General features: G+C 50.3%; 2 protein-coding genes and 1 long non-coding RNA gene across 7 annotated transcripts in view; 2 read left to right on the top strand and 1 right to left on the bottom strand.

Moving 5' to 3' along the window:
* Positions 1-14,414, top strand: part of LOC127039327 (zinc finger protein 420-like) — a 645,607-nt gene that overhangs the window by 144,932 nt on the left and 486,261 nt on the right. The gene's annotated exons all lie outside the window — the stretch shown is intronic.
* LOC127039329 (zinc finger protein 665-like) overlaps positions 1-14,414 on the bottom strand; it is a 370,491-nt gene that overhangs the window by 32,082 nt on the left and 323,995 nt on the right. The gene's annotated exons all lie outside the window — the stretch shown is intronic.
* On the top strand, positions 8,641-13,705 carry LOC127039503 (uncharacterized). 2 transcript variants are annotated; one of them, XR_007771070.1, is made up of 3 exons: positions 8,641-8,813; positions 9,808-9,907; positions 13,178-13,705. It is a non-coding gene; the product is annotated as an uncharacterized LOC127039503 (long non-coding RNA). The 2 variants fall into 2 exon arrangements; XR_007771069.1 differs by having other exon boundaries at positions 9,808-9,880.

Raw genomic sequence — 14,414 nt, forward strand, 5'->3', positions numbered from 1 at the left:
TGGATAACCTGGGGCTGGGCAGTCTCCATAGGGGACACTTGCTCCTCCTGTGCCCTTTCCACACCCCCTGGCGAGTAGAGAATGACCACCCTGTCCCCCCCACCCCCGCCAGAGGCAGACGTGTCTCAGGAGTCTCCCAAGTTGCATCCACTAACTCTCTTCCCATTTCGGGTAGAGCTCGGGGCAACAAATCACCACCAACATGATCACAGCTGAATGGTGCCTGTTCTGGTGCCACAGGGGCCTCTGGAGGGTGAAAGGCAGAACTGTAGCACTTCTCAGGCAGAATGTATCTTCTTCAAGCCAAAAAAAAAGAAATTCTGTGCTGGATGTGAATTCTGTGCATACGCAGCGGTGCAGAATTCCCACCAGTAACTCACACCTGGCAGAAACACAACCTGCTCACTCCCATCTCTTCTCCCTATGGGTCGAGTCCCAGAGCTGCTGCTGTCATTAATGCCCACAGGCTTTCACTCCCTTTAGTGCTGGCAAGACCCAATCCAGTCACAGGACTGAACCCTTATTTTCCTATCACATGGGGCAGTCTCAGCTGAGGGGGAGTTGAGATGGGAAGGGGGTACAAAGGGGAAAGTTGTTGTACCCATGTTGGTCCCAGGATAGCAAAGAGGTATTTTTAATTGGTTCTAAAAAAATTACCTCACCCACCTTGTCTCTCCAAGAGATCTGAAAGTGGCAGAAGGAGACAAACAGGAAGACAGAACTCAGGACTCTAAACCAAACATTTCAAACCCCTGGAAGCAACTACATTTCCCTTCTGCCCCTGGAAATGTTTGGATCCTATATGAGGGACCACCCCATTCCCCTCACAGCAGCAAAGGGAGACTGCAGCCAGCCCCAGATGGTCTTTCCCAATCCTGGGATGTTTGTTGTGACAAATGTGTGTGTGGTGGGTATATGGGCTGGGTACAGCCGGACCGATCTGCAGATTGAAAAGTCAGGGAAACTCTAGCACAGTTTGGGGGCTGTGGGCAGGGGGAGCAGTTCTGGAGCTGGACCTCTGTCCTCTCTAGCTCCCATGCCAGATGGCTCTGGCAGTATCAAGTGGGTCCATCACTGCAGGGGAAGGTTGGGGTAGTGTCTGAGATCAGGGTGAGAACTGGAGGGGGGTCCATGCTCAAGAATGGGGGATGGAATTCACCTCCCCACCCCTCTGCAGAGCTCAGCAACTAGGGATTTATCCAGTGAAGTGAATTTCACTCTGGGTGACTTTGAGTCAGCCACGGAAAGATCTTTGTGCCTTAGGTTCCACACTGGCCACAGGAGTTTACTAGTTCTCCCTCCCCAGACGGCCGGGGGCAGCCAGGGATAATTAGTGGGTTATGGGAATTAGAAGATGAAAATTCACTAAGAACAATGATATTTCTGTGTTTATTATTAAATCCACAGACACCCACCAATCCCCATCCTCCTTCCGATGAGCTATAAATATCTAAGGGACTCAGCTACTGATCCTGCAGTCAGTTCCTGCTCTTCCCCACTTTCTAAAGCAGCACTTTTAACACCAGGGCAGGGAAACATGTAAATACTTTGAAGCAAATTCCAGAAGCTGCTGAGCATGGAGAAGTTAAAATGAAACCAAGGTTCCGTCTCTCCAAGGACCTGGCCCCTAGTGCAAAGTAACAGACACTCTCCAGAAATCTGAAATGGCCACTTCATAACTGATAAAATGTAATTAATCTGTTCACTTCTGGGAATTACCAATACGAGAAACAACCCAGTGACGGTGACATCCTGAGGAAAAGATCTCATGTGTCTTTAGATCATACTCATTTGTAATCTGAAACTATATACACTAAAATGCCTAATTCATAGCCCTACAGTGATTGCCTGGTGTCACTACAGGGCAGAATTAAGGTTGGTGCCTTAGTTGTGAATTTCCATCCCCTAACATACTGCAATTGCTGTTATGTGGGTTTGTCAAAATTCATTTTGTCTATTTCTTTCTTTTAATTTCAATAGATAGTGATATTTATTTTTAAACTCTTTTTTCAATGTTTACAATTTCAATGTTCAGAGCTGTGGGAAGTTATGGGGGTTGTCAAACAATTATTTAAACAGTAACTGTTGAGATTCCAAAAGCCAAATCATATAACTGTTCAAAGAGAAATTGTCAATGTCACACCCAAAATATACAGTGTAAATATCCTTAAATCAAACTTCACTTCCTCCAGAAGCATTTCTGTCTATTACCTATATAAATATTTTTTCATCTGTGTCTGTGTACAGTGAAATCAACATTTACTGCAATTTATTCATAAAAATCCAATCCTTTCAAGCATAATTTTAAGTAATGAAGTACTTGAATTCTTTCACTTCCTAGACTGGAATGTTTCATTTCAGGATAATTACACCCTCCTTGTGATGTAGTTTACTCTCAGTACTGTAACCCCCTCTTGACGTAGCTCCTGTCTAGGAGCTCTGCTGAAGCCAGTGGCATTATGATCAGGTGATACAGTGATATGAGCAGAGACACATGGGGGAGGGTGGAGGACGAGTTAACATGGAGGCTACCAGAGTTGAACGTGGCCGTGAGAGCAAACGCCCTCTCAGCCTCTCCTCTCTCCCACCTCCCAGAGTCAGTAATTCTGAGGAACCGTTCCCTGAAATCTAAATAGCCCCAGTATGAGAGACAGTGATTAACACAGGTACCTTAGGGGCTGCAGTGCCAACCCCCTGCCTGGATGAGAAGGGTGATCAATTGCAGTAGAAATGGGTTAGGCTGGGAGAGGGCACAGCTATGTGGGACTGGGAGCTGAGTTGACCAAGAGGCCAGAACTCACGGGGGGGTTGGGAGAAGAAGTCAACAGGACTGAGTAGAGGCATTTCAGTGTATTTTCTTCATTATCCATTCTGCTATGTATTTAATTTAGAAACTTTTCATTCCCATCTAAACACCTTGGAGCTAAGCTGGGTTGATGCATTTCCACTTACAGTGGTACAGTTGTAATTAGGTGCTTAATCAGAAGCTTATGCAATACAAAGCAGTCAATAATGGGTTGCTTTCATTCATTAACTTGACTGTGCGCTGTGCATGGCTTTTAAAAAAAGATGGTGTGAGGGAGTGTCAAAATTTTAGGCATTAAGAAATGGTAAGTAGGTGTCAGTTCATTTCTCACGCGTTTCTCTCCTAATTTTAATGTCAGTTTTGAATCAGTATTAATACCATGTTGTTTTAACAGCAGTAGGGTCCACTTGTATAATTGTTTGCAAGATTTCATTGGATATTGTGAACCAGCCGTCTTCACCTTTTATTTTGAGATTCCTAAATACAATCCAGCGCACCCCTCCTGAAAGAAAGCAAGCCCTGGCTGGTGACATGTTCCTTAGAGAGCTAACACCTGACGAGCTCTTTTGCCCCTAAAACGCGCATTTGGCTCTTTGACATTGCTTTATCCACCCGACCAGAAAATGCTAGAGGTAACCAGGAAATTACACCCGACCTTCACTAGGTATAGTTCTACCAGCTATGGGCCAACATTCAAATGGTTCTGTTTGTTTATCTTTCATTCAGCTTTGCAATTCTTAGATCCCATTTAAAAACTGGAAGTGAAATAACCAAAGCAGGTTAAGAAGAGAGCGGCATCGGGCATAGGTGTGAGTAAAACAATAAATGGAAAGAACTGACTATGCAAAAAGGAATATCGCAAACTATCAGAGCCCCAGACCCCCGTCCAACTGAACCCACCCCAGCCAGGCATATCAAGCTGGGTCCTTGAAAACTCGCCCAGCCCGTCTGGCTGTGAACGCTGCACGTTCCAGGAAGAGCTACGGTGTGTGGAGATGATGGGGATTAATATGAGAACCGAAAGGTCAATAAAGAATTGGTTAAAGGTGAGTCTACAAGGGGGTCATATTGAACGGTGAGTTGTCAGGCTGGAGGGAGTTACTAGTGGAGTTCCTCAGATCAGCCTTGGGACCAATCTTACTCAACACTTTTATTAGTGATCTTGGCACAAGAAGTGGGAGTGGGACACAAAGCCGGGAGGGATTGCCAATATGGAGGAGGACAGGAAAATCATACAAGAAAATCTGCATGGCCTTGAAAGCTGGAGTAACAGAAATGGGATGAAAATGAACAGTGCACAAATTCTAGTTGTTAGTCCCCAAGTGTATAATTTTGCAATAAGCTGGGGATTTATCAATTGAAGTGACAGAGGAGGAGAAAGACCTGGGTGTATTGGTTGATCACAGGATCATTATGAGCTGCCAATGTGATGCAGCCGTGAAATAGGTTAACGCAGTCCTAGGATACATCAGGTGAGATATTTCCAGCAGACACATGAAAGGGTTAGTACTGTTATAAAAGGCACCGATGAGACCTCATCTGAAATACACCTCTACCTTCTGCCCTTAAAGTCTGTGAGTCTATAACCTGTGCTTTGTGTTGCACAGACACTGAAGGAGATCACGGTCGCACAGTGCAGCTCATGGCAGACACTCTGAGATTAGCCCCCCGATTGTGATGGACACTGCACAGACAGAGTGGGACCATCCTTGCCCCAAAGAGATCACAATTCTAAAGTACACAATCCGTAAGAGGAAAACAAAGAGGGGCTGTGCCTTCCCCAAGGCCACCAAGCAGGTCAGGGACAGATCAAGGAACAGACCCCAGTAATTCCAGTGCCCCATCTCCTGTAGCTTGGTAAGGTCCCCAAACCCCATTGTATTAGGAAAAAGTGGTTTGTCCATGGATGCACAGGCTGTCTTGGCAGGGCAGCTCAGCTGCAATCCCTGCACACAGCTGGGGTGTGTGGCATGGGTCAGGAGAAGTCAGTGTCTAGCCCTGTGAGGATGTGTTCCTGGCTCATACCTCCGGCACCCACTGCTGCCCCTCCCTTACAAGCTGTACTGGTCAGCCAGACCCAGTCCTCAGTAAGGTTACTGTCCCCCTCAACCTCAAAGCTTCAAACAGGGACATGGTGCACCAGTGCCAGAGTGCACTAGTGTAAATTCTGTCTGTACTAAGGGTTTGCACCAGTGCCTAAAACACCAGGGTGGCAGAGACCTTCAGTGCCCAAAACAGGAGTACAGTGGCACTAGAACTGGGATCTAGTTCTAGTTCTGTCACAGACCTTGCACACATCAATGTTTCTCCTCCCAACTTTAGTCTCTTTACCCAGCTGCCCACTCACTGGGGTCTCCTCTCTCTCCACAGCTGCTCACCAGTAAGATCTGTGTGGGTGTCACCAGAGCTAAGGTAGTTCAGCTCTGGAATAATCTTACAAGGGGAGCTGTGGAGTCTCTTTCCCTAGAAGTTTTTAAGAACAGGTAGGACAAACCTCTGTCAGAGATAATCTACATATACTTGGCTCTGCCTCGGCAGAGAGAGCTGGAGTTGATGACAGCTTGAGGTCTTGTCCAGCTCTACATTTCTAGGATGCCATGAAATATATACGTATAAAAACAAACCACACAGAAAAAAAAACAATACCACCACAACATAATGTCAGGCAATTCAGAAAAACAACAACAAAAAAATACACTCCACAGCATAAAATGACAATAAAAAGGTGAAGAAAGAAACACAATGAAAACTAACACAGCCTAGGGCAAAGTACACGATGGAAAAGAGCTCAACTCAAACCAACACAACACAGGCACTAAACAAGCTCAAGCAAAACAATGCACCATAAAACTATGCAACATAACATGGTGCAATCCCAGTTCCAAATGGCACCATGCAAAACAGCTCAGCGTAGAACAGGGCACAGCACAAAAAGACAATTATTTCAGTGCAGGCCTGGAAGGGATCTTGAGAGGGCGTCTACTCCAGCCTCCTGTACTGAGGCAGAACCAAGTATCTCTAGACATTCCCAGACTGGTGTATCTCTAACCTGGTCTTAAAAACCTCCAGTGAAGGAAATTTCACAGTCTCCCTTGGAAGCCAATGCAAGGCAAACACAGACCAAAACAACACTGCACACACACACGCTGGGCTTGGGGTTATGGGGAGAGGCGAGAATTTAAACAATCTGGATTCGGATCCCAGTTTTGCCCCAAAATCTCCACGAAAACTTGAGCAAATTACTTCAGCTCTCTGAGCTTCAGTTTCCCTATCTGTAAAATGGAGAGTCGCCTCCCACCATTGGCCTATTTAGCCTTTGAGATTTGTGTGGCAAGGCCTCTCTGTCCCTGTGGGCATGTCTACACTGCAGTCAGACACCGGCGGCTGGCCCGTGCCCTCTGATGTGGGCTCACATGGCTCAGGCTGGGGGGCTGTTTAATTGTGGTGTCCATGTTCCGGTTGGGGCTGCAGCCCAAGGTCTGGCACCCTCCCACCTTGCAAGGTCCTACAGCCTGGCTCCAGCCTGAGCCCAGACACCTGCACTGCAATTGAACAGCCTGACCTCAGTCAGGGATTCTGCAACTCCTGGCATTACAGGATCCTTGATTTTGTTTGGGGTCCCTGCAGCATCTGGAAAATGTGGGGGGAGGATCTCTGTCAGGGTCTGTGCTATGTCCAGTACAGTGGTGGAGTGTGATCTCAGTCGGGGTCCCCAACAGGGACACAGACCTCAGTCAAGGTCTCTTTGCCCAGCACAATGGACACATCAGTTTGGGTCACAGTCCTGCGCTGCCTGGCACAAGGGGGGCTGTGATCTCGGTCCAGGTCTCAGTTTTACCTGGCACAATGTGGGGTCTGATCAGGACCAGTGATAGGGGTTTGAGAGCCCTAGGCACACGGCAATTTCATTGGTCCCGCGGTTCCGGTGGAGCTGCCGCAGTCCTGCCTGCGGACGGTCGGCTGCTCCCGCGGCTTCGGTGGAGCTGCCGCAGTAGTGCCTGCGGGCGGTCCACTGGAGCTGTGCGAGCAGCTGACCATCCGCAGGCGAGACTGTAGCAGCTCCACCGGAGCCACGGACGAGTGGACCCTCCGCAGGCACCACTGCGGCAGGTCCACTGGAGCCGCCTGCCGCCCACCAATAATTCTGGCGCCCTAGGCGATTGCCTCGTCTGCCTAAATGCAAGAGCAGGCCCTGGGTCTGATCTCACCTCGGGTCTCTGCAGCACCTGGCAGAACAGGGCCACGCTCAGTACGATAAGAGCCTTGATCTCAGTCACACACCTGGAGAGAAAAGTGGGAGGATTTTTGAGAATTCAATATCAGTATTTCAGAACTGAGGAGAAAATGGGGCACAAACTAAATATTTGCCAATATAAGGGACAAGCATCATGTGGGGAGATTTTATGTCACCATTCAACCACTCAAGAGAAAAGAGGGGAAATTGGAGGGGATTATACAGGGATATTGAATCAACAACAGAATGGGATGGATTCTTCTTGCCTCACATTCACATGGACAGCAAGGAGCCCTGGGCGATGTGGCCTTCACAAGGGAGAGGAGTGGGGCTGGAGTGAGGTCACTGGCTATGGGGAGGGGCTGGCAGTGGGGGTCTGGGAATGTGACTAGTACAGGGGTCAGCAACCTTTCAGAAGTGCTGTGCCGAGTCTTCATTTAGGTCACTCTAATTTAAGGTTCTGCGTGCCAGTAATACACTTCAATGTTTTTAGACAGTCTCTTTCTATAAGTCTATAAAATAGAACTAAATTACTGTTGCATGTAAAGTAAATAAGGTTTTTAAAATGTTTAAGAAACTTCATTAAAAACTAAATTAAAATGCAGAGCCCCCCGGAAATGTGGCCATGGGGGACACTTTCTTTTCCCTCCCCTTCCTGGCCCTTCCCATGCCCTGTTGCCAGCAGAGAGGGCCCCCCCCAGCCCAGCCCAGAGGTGTCTCTGTCTCAGGGCCCCCCCAGCCTCTGCCCATTAACCCTCTGCCCAGTTCAGAAATCACTCGGGGGAACCATTTCCCACCCACACAAGGACAAATCCCTGCAGGTGAAAATGGGGGGAAACACCCCAAACCTGAGATCTGAACTGGCCATTGGCGAAGGGCAGAGAAAATGGGGCACAATGGAGGGAGGGGAACAGGGAACTTCTCAGGGGTTTGGAGGAGGGTGGGTCACCCTGGGTGCTGCTCGTTGCTCTCTAGGGAGAAAGGGGGCAGGACGGGAGAGGAGGGGGGTCCCCACGGGGGGGGGCAGCGGTAAATCCGAGGGGATCTCAGCCCCCCCTTTCTCTCCCCGCTCCTCGGGGGTCACTTGCTCTTCTCCCCCCCCCCCCCCGCCATGTCCGGGCTGCACAGACATTTCATCCCCGCCCCTTTCCCAGCCCCCCAGCCCGGTCTCAGCCCCCAGCCCCCGCCCGGCCCCACGCAGGGACTCCAGGGTCTGGGAATGTGACCAGCAGGTGATGGACTAGGACACCTGGGGCTGGGCCCGTTACACCGGCAGCGGGGCCATGGCCGGGGCCGGGGGCGCAGCGTGGGGGCTGCTCCAGCCCTGCAGCCCGCGGGGCGGCGCGGGACGGGCGGGCGGGGACACGCGTGGGGCGGACACGCTCCTGCGGGGGGGGGGGTCAGGGCTGGGGGTTGCGGTGTGGTGGGGTTGTTATTACGTGGAGGGTCTTAAGCCCCCCCTCCAGCTCTGTCGCTCCCCGGGAAAAGGCGGGGGGGGGGGTCTGAGAGACACCAGCTGGGAGAGGGGCCGGGGCCGGGTGAAATGATGAGTGTGGGGGGAGGGTCAGGATGGCCCCGGGGACCGCCCTTCCCCGGGCTGGAGAGAGCGGAAGCGGCCCTGGGGCATGCTGGGAGATGTAGTTCCTGACTCTCCCTGGACCGGAAGTGACGTTGGGCGGGAGAGAAAAAGACGAGTTGCAAACGCGCGCGAGCGGCTGCGGCTCTGCCTGTCTCGCGCGGGGCCGTTGGAGCCTCTCCCGGGGCCGGAGAAGGGTTTGTGCCGTGGGGGCTCTGGGCATGCGCAGATCGGGGAGGGGGGAGTCCCGCATTAACCCCCTGTGGGGCCGGGCGGGGGCTGGGAAAGGGGCGGGGGGGAAATGTCTGTGCAGCCCGGACATGGCCGGGGGGGGGGGGGGGGGAGCAGGTGACCCCTGAGGAGCGGGGAGAGAAAGGGGGGGGCTGAGATCCCCTCGGATTTACCGCTGCCCCCCCCGTGGGGACCCCCCTCCTCTCCCGTCCTGCCCCCTTTCTCCCTAGAGAGCAACGAGCAGCACCCAGGGTGACCCCCCCTCCCCCCAACCCTGAGAAGTTCCCTGTTCCCCTCCCCCCATTGTGCCCCATTTTCTCTGCCCTTCGCCAATGGCCAGTTCAGATCTCAGGTTTGGGGTGTTTCCCCCATTTTCACCTGCAGGGATTTGTCCTTGTGCGGGTGGGAAATGGTTCCCCCGAGTGATTTCTGAACTGGGCAGAGGCTGGGGGGGCCCTGAGACAGGGACACGGCTGGGCTGGGGGGGCCCCTCTCTGCTGGCAACAGGGCGTGGGAAGGGCCAGGAAGCGGAGGGAGGAGCAAGTGTCCCCCATGGGGACGGGCCCAGCACCAGGTTTCCCAGTCCAGCTATTCCCCCCTCCCATCACCTGCTAGTCACATTCCCAGACCCCACTGCCAGCCCCTCCCCACAGCCAGTGACCTTCTGCCTCCAGCCCCGCTCCTTTCCCCTGTGAAAAGACATCACCCAGGGCTCCCTCCTGGCCCTGTGAGTGTGAGGCAAGAAGAATCCATCCCATTCTGTTGTTAGTTCAATATCCCTGTATAATCCCCTCCAATTTCCCCTCCTTTCTCTTGAACTGTTGAATGGTGACATAAAATCTCCCCACATGTTGATGCTTGTCCCTTATATTGGCAAATATTTAGTTTGTGCCCCATTTTCTCTTCAGTTCTGAAATACTGATATCAAATTCTCGAAAATCTTCCCACTTTTCTCTCCAGGTGTGTGACTGAGATCAGGGCTCCTATCGTACTGAGCGTGGCCGTGTTCTGCCAGGCACTGAAGAGGCCCCAGGTGAGATCAGACCGCACTGTTATCCAGGTAAAACTGAGACCTGCACTGAGATCACGGTCCCCCTTGTGCCAGGCAGCGCACAACTGTGACCCAAACCGCTGCCTCCATTGTTCTGGGCACTTCAGAGACCTCAGCTGAGATCTGTGTCACCATTGGGCCTGGCATTGCACTGACCCTAATAAAGATCACACCCCACCACTGTACTGTGCACTGCACAGACCCTGACAGAGATCCTGCCCCCACATTTTGCCAGTTGCTGCAGGGGCCCTAAACAAAATCAAGGATCCTGTAATGCTGGGAGCTGCAGAGTCCTCAACTGAGATCAGGCTTCCTGTTGTGCAGGGCTCTGCACAGACACTGAGCAAGATCAGAGTCCCCATTGTGACAGGTGCGGAAAAGACACCAAGGGTATCTCTACCCTGCTGTTAAACCCCCCGCGCCGGCCCATACCAGCTGACTCAGGCTCACCAGGCTCAGGCGAAGGGGCTGTTAATTGCAGTGTCGATGTCCTGGCTCGGGCTAGAGCCAGGCTGTAGGACCCTGCGAGGTGGGAGGGTGCCAGACCTTGGGCTGCAGCCCTAGCCGGAACATGGACACCACAATTAAACAGCCCTGCAGCCTGAGCCATGTGAGCCCAAGTCAGCGGGCACGGGCCAGCCGCCCGTGTCTGACTGCACTGTAGACATGCCCACAGGGACAGGCCTTGCCCCAAAAAACTCAAAGGCTAAATAGGCCAATGGTGGGAGGCGACTTTCCATTTTACTGATGGGGAAACTGAAGCTCAGAGAGCTGAAGTAATTTGCTCAAATTTGCATGGAGAATTTGGGGCAAAACTGGGAACTGAACCCAGATTGTTTAAATTTTTGCCTCTCCCCTTATCCACAAGCCTAGCGTGTGTGTACACAGTGTTGGTTTGGCCTGTGTTTGCCTTGCATTGGCTTCCAAGGGAGACTGTGGAATTTCCTTCACTGGAGGTTTTTAAGACCAAGTTAGAGATACACCAGTCTGGGAATGTCTAGGGATACTTGGTTCTGCTTTAGCACAGGTGGCTGGAGTAGATGACCTCTCAAGATCCCTTCCAGGCCTGCATTGAAATAATTCTCTTTTGTGCTGTGTCCTGTTCTATGCTGAGCTGTTTTGCATGGTGCCTTTTGGAACTATGATGCACCATGTTGTGTTGCATAGTTTTATTATGCGTTGTTTTGCCTTAGCTTGTTTGGTGCCTGTGTTATGTTGGTTTGAGTTGAGCTATTTTGCATTGTGTATTTTTATCCTAAGATGTGTTAGTTTGCATTGTGTTACTTTCTTCTCCTTAGTATTGTGTCATTTTATGCTGTGCAATGTAGTTTTTTGTTTTGTTGTTTTTTGAATGGCCTGACATCATGTTGTTGTGGAGTTTTTCTCTGTATGTTGTTTTATATGTATATCGCATAGCATCCTTGAAATGTAGGGCTACATAGGCCCTCAAGATGTCATCAAGTCCAGCTCTCTCTGCCGAGGCAGGACCAAGTATATGTTGATTGTCTCTGACAGAGGTTTGTCCTACCTGTTCTTAAAAACTTCCAGGGAAAGAGACTCCACAGCCCCCCTTGTAAGACTATTCCAGAGCTGAACTAGCTCAGCTCTGGTGACACACACACAGATTTTAGTGGTGAGCAGCTGTGGAAAGAGCGGAGACCCCAGTGAGTGGGCAGCTGGGTAAAGAGACTAAAGTTGGGAGGAAAAACATTAGTGTGTGCAAGGTCTGTGACAGAACTAGAACTAGATCCCAGTTGTAGTGCCACCGTACTGCTGTTTTGGGCACTGAAGGTCTCTGCCACCCTGGTGTTTTAGGCACTGGTGCAGACCCTTAGTACAGACAGAATTTACACTAGTGCACTCTGTCACTGGTGCACCAAGTCCCTGTTTGAAGGTTTGAAGTGGTGGAGTGGGAGGGGCAGTGACCTCACAGAGACCTGGGGCTGGCTGACCAGTGCAGCTTGTAAGGGAGGGGCAGCAGTGAGTGCTGGAGGTATGAGCCAGGAGCACAGCCCACAGGACTGGACACTGACTTCTCCTGACCCATGACGCACACACCCAGCTCTGTGCAGGGACCGCAGCTGAGCTGCCCTGCCAAGACAGCCTGTGCATCCATGGACAAACCACCTCTTCCTGCAGCCTAATACAGTGGGATCTGTGGACCTTTCCAAGCTGCGGGTGATGTGGCTCTGGCGTTAACGGGGTGTGTTCCTGGCTCTGTCCCTGACCTGCTTGGTGACCTTGGGGATGTCACAGCCCCCCTCTGTTTTCCTCCTACCCGTCTACTTGGATTGTGATGTCTTTGGGGCAAGGACTGTCCCTCTCTGTCTGTGCAGTGCCCAGCAGAATGGGGGTGCTGATCTCAGTCAGGTTCTCTGCCATGTGCTGCAGGATGGGGCCCTAATCTCCATCGGTGTCTGTGCAACACAAAGCACAGTTTATAGACTCAGAGACTTTAAAGGCAGAAGGTAGAGGTGTATTTCAGATGAGGTCTCGTCGGTGCCTTTTATAACAGTACTAACCCTTTCATGTGTCTGCTGGAAATACCTCACCTGATGTATCCTAGGACTGCATTAACCTATTTCACGGCTGCCTTTTATTGGCAGCTCATAATTGTCCTGTGATCAACCAATACACCCAGCTCTTTCTCCTCCTCTGTCACTTCCAATTGATAAATCCCCAGCTTATTGCAAAATTATGCACTTGGAGACTAACAGCTAGAATTTGTGCACTGTTCATTTTCATCCCATTTCTATTACTCCAGCTTTCAAGGACATGCAGATTTTCTTGTATGATTTTCCTGTCCTCCTCCATATTGACAATCCCTCCCGGCTTTGTGTCCCACTCCCACTTCTTGTGCCAAGATCACTAATAAAAGTGTTGAGTAAGATTGGTCCCAAGACTGATCTGAGGAACTCCACTAGTAACTCCCTCCAGCCTGACAACTCACTGTTCAATATGATCCCCTTGTAGACTCCCCTTTAACCAATTCTTTATTGACCTTTCGGTTCTCATATTAATCCCCATCTTCTCCAATTTAACGAATAGTTTCCCATGTGGAACTGTATCAAAAACCTTACTGACATCCAGATGAGGTTTCTCTGGCACGATCTACCTTTCGTAACACCATGTTTTATTTATTTATAGTGCTGAAGACTGGGAGGAAGTGTTAGCAATTGGCTGAGAATGGCCATGTGGAGGTAGGGGAGGGGATGGCAGACAGTGGGAAGATGGGGGGGGATGCGGTATTGGAGGTGTATCTGGGAATGTGTGTTGTAGGAGTCCATGTCTCTGCTCCCTGTGGCTGTGGTGCCTTCCGTACCAAAGCAGCACGTCAGCAGAGCAGACGCACACCATAGCTGTGCCTGGAACACGCCGCATTCACTGCCAGACGGGCTGAGTGATTTTTAAGGGACTGATATGCCTGGCTGGGATGGATTCACTTGGATGACGGTCTGAGGCTCTCATAGTTTGAGATATTCCTTTGTGCATAGTCAGTTCTTTCCATTTATTGTTTTCCCCCTACCTATGCCCGATGCCACTCCCTTCTTTACTTGCTTTGGTTATTTCAGTTCCAGCTTTTAAATGGGATCTAAGATTTGCAAAGCTGAATGAAAGATAAAACAAACAGAACCATTTGAATGTTGGCCCATAGGTGGTAGAACTGTGCCTAGTGAAGGTCGGCTGTAATGACCGGGTTCCCTATAGCATTTTCTGGTGGGGCAGATAAAGCAACGTCAAAGAGTCAAATGTGCGTTTTAGGGCAAAAGGGCTAAATGCATGAGAAATGAACTGACACTTAATTTCAATTTCTTAATGCCTAAAATTTTGACACTCGTTCGCACCAATTTTTTTTTAAAGCTATGCACAGCACACAGTCAAGTTAATGAATGAAAGCACACCCATTATTGACTGCTTTGTGTTGCATGAGCATCTGATTAAGCATCTAATTAAAACTGTACCAATGTAAGTGAAAATGCATCAACCCAGCTTAGCTCCAGGGTGTTCAGATGTTTCTAAATTAAATACATGGCAGAATGGTTAATGGAGAAAATGCACTGAAATGCCTCTACCCAGTCCTGTTGACTTCTTCTCCCAATCCTCCTATGAGTTCTGGCCTCTTGGTCAACTGAGCTCCCAGTCCCACTTCAGCTGTGCCCTCTCCCAGCCTAACCCATTTCTACAGCAATTGTTAATCCCCCTCGTCAAGGCAGGGGTTTGGCGCTGCAACCCCTAAGGTACTTGTGTTAATCACTGTCTCTCATGCTAGGGCTATTTAGATTTCAGGGAATGATTTCTCAGAATTACTCACTCTGGGAGGTGGGAGAGAGGAGAGGCTCAGGGGGTTTGCTCTTAGGGCCACGTTCAACTCTGGTAGCCTCCATGTTACCTCATCCTCCACTCTCCCCCATGTGTCTCTGCTCGTGTCAGAGTGTCACCTTCTGATCATAATGCCACTCACCTTAGCAGAGCTCCCAGACAGGAGCTATATCAAGAGGGGCTTACTGTACTGAGA

Source organism: Gopherus flavomarginatus, chromosome 23, assembly GCF_025201925.1.
Source record: "Gopherus flavomarginatus isolate rGopFla2 chromosome 23, rGopFla2.mat.asm, whole genome shotgun sequence".
NCBI classification, from domain to species: domain Eukaryota; kingdom Metazoa; phylum Chordata; order Testudines; family Testudinidae; genus Gopherus; species Gopherus flavomarginatus.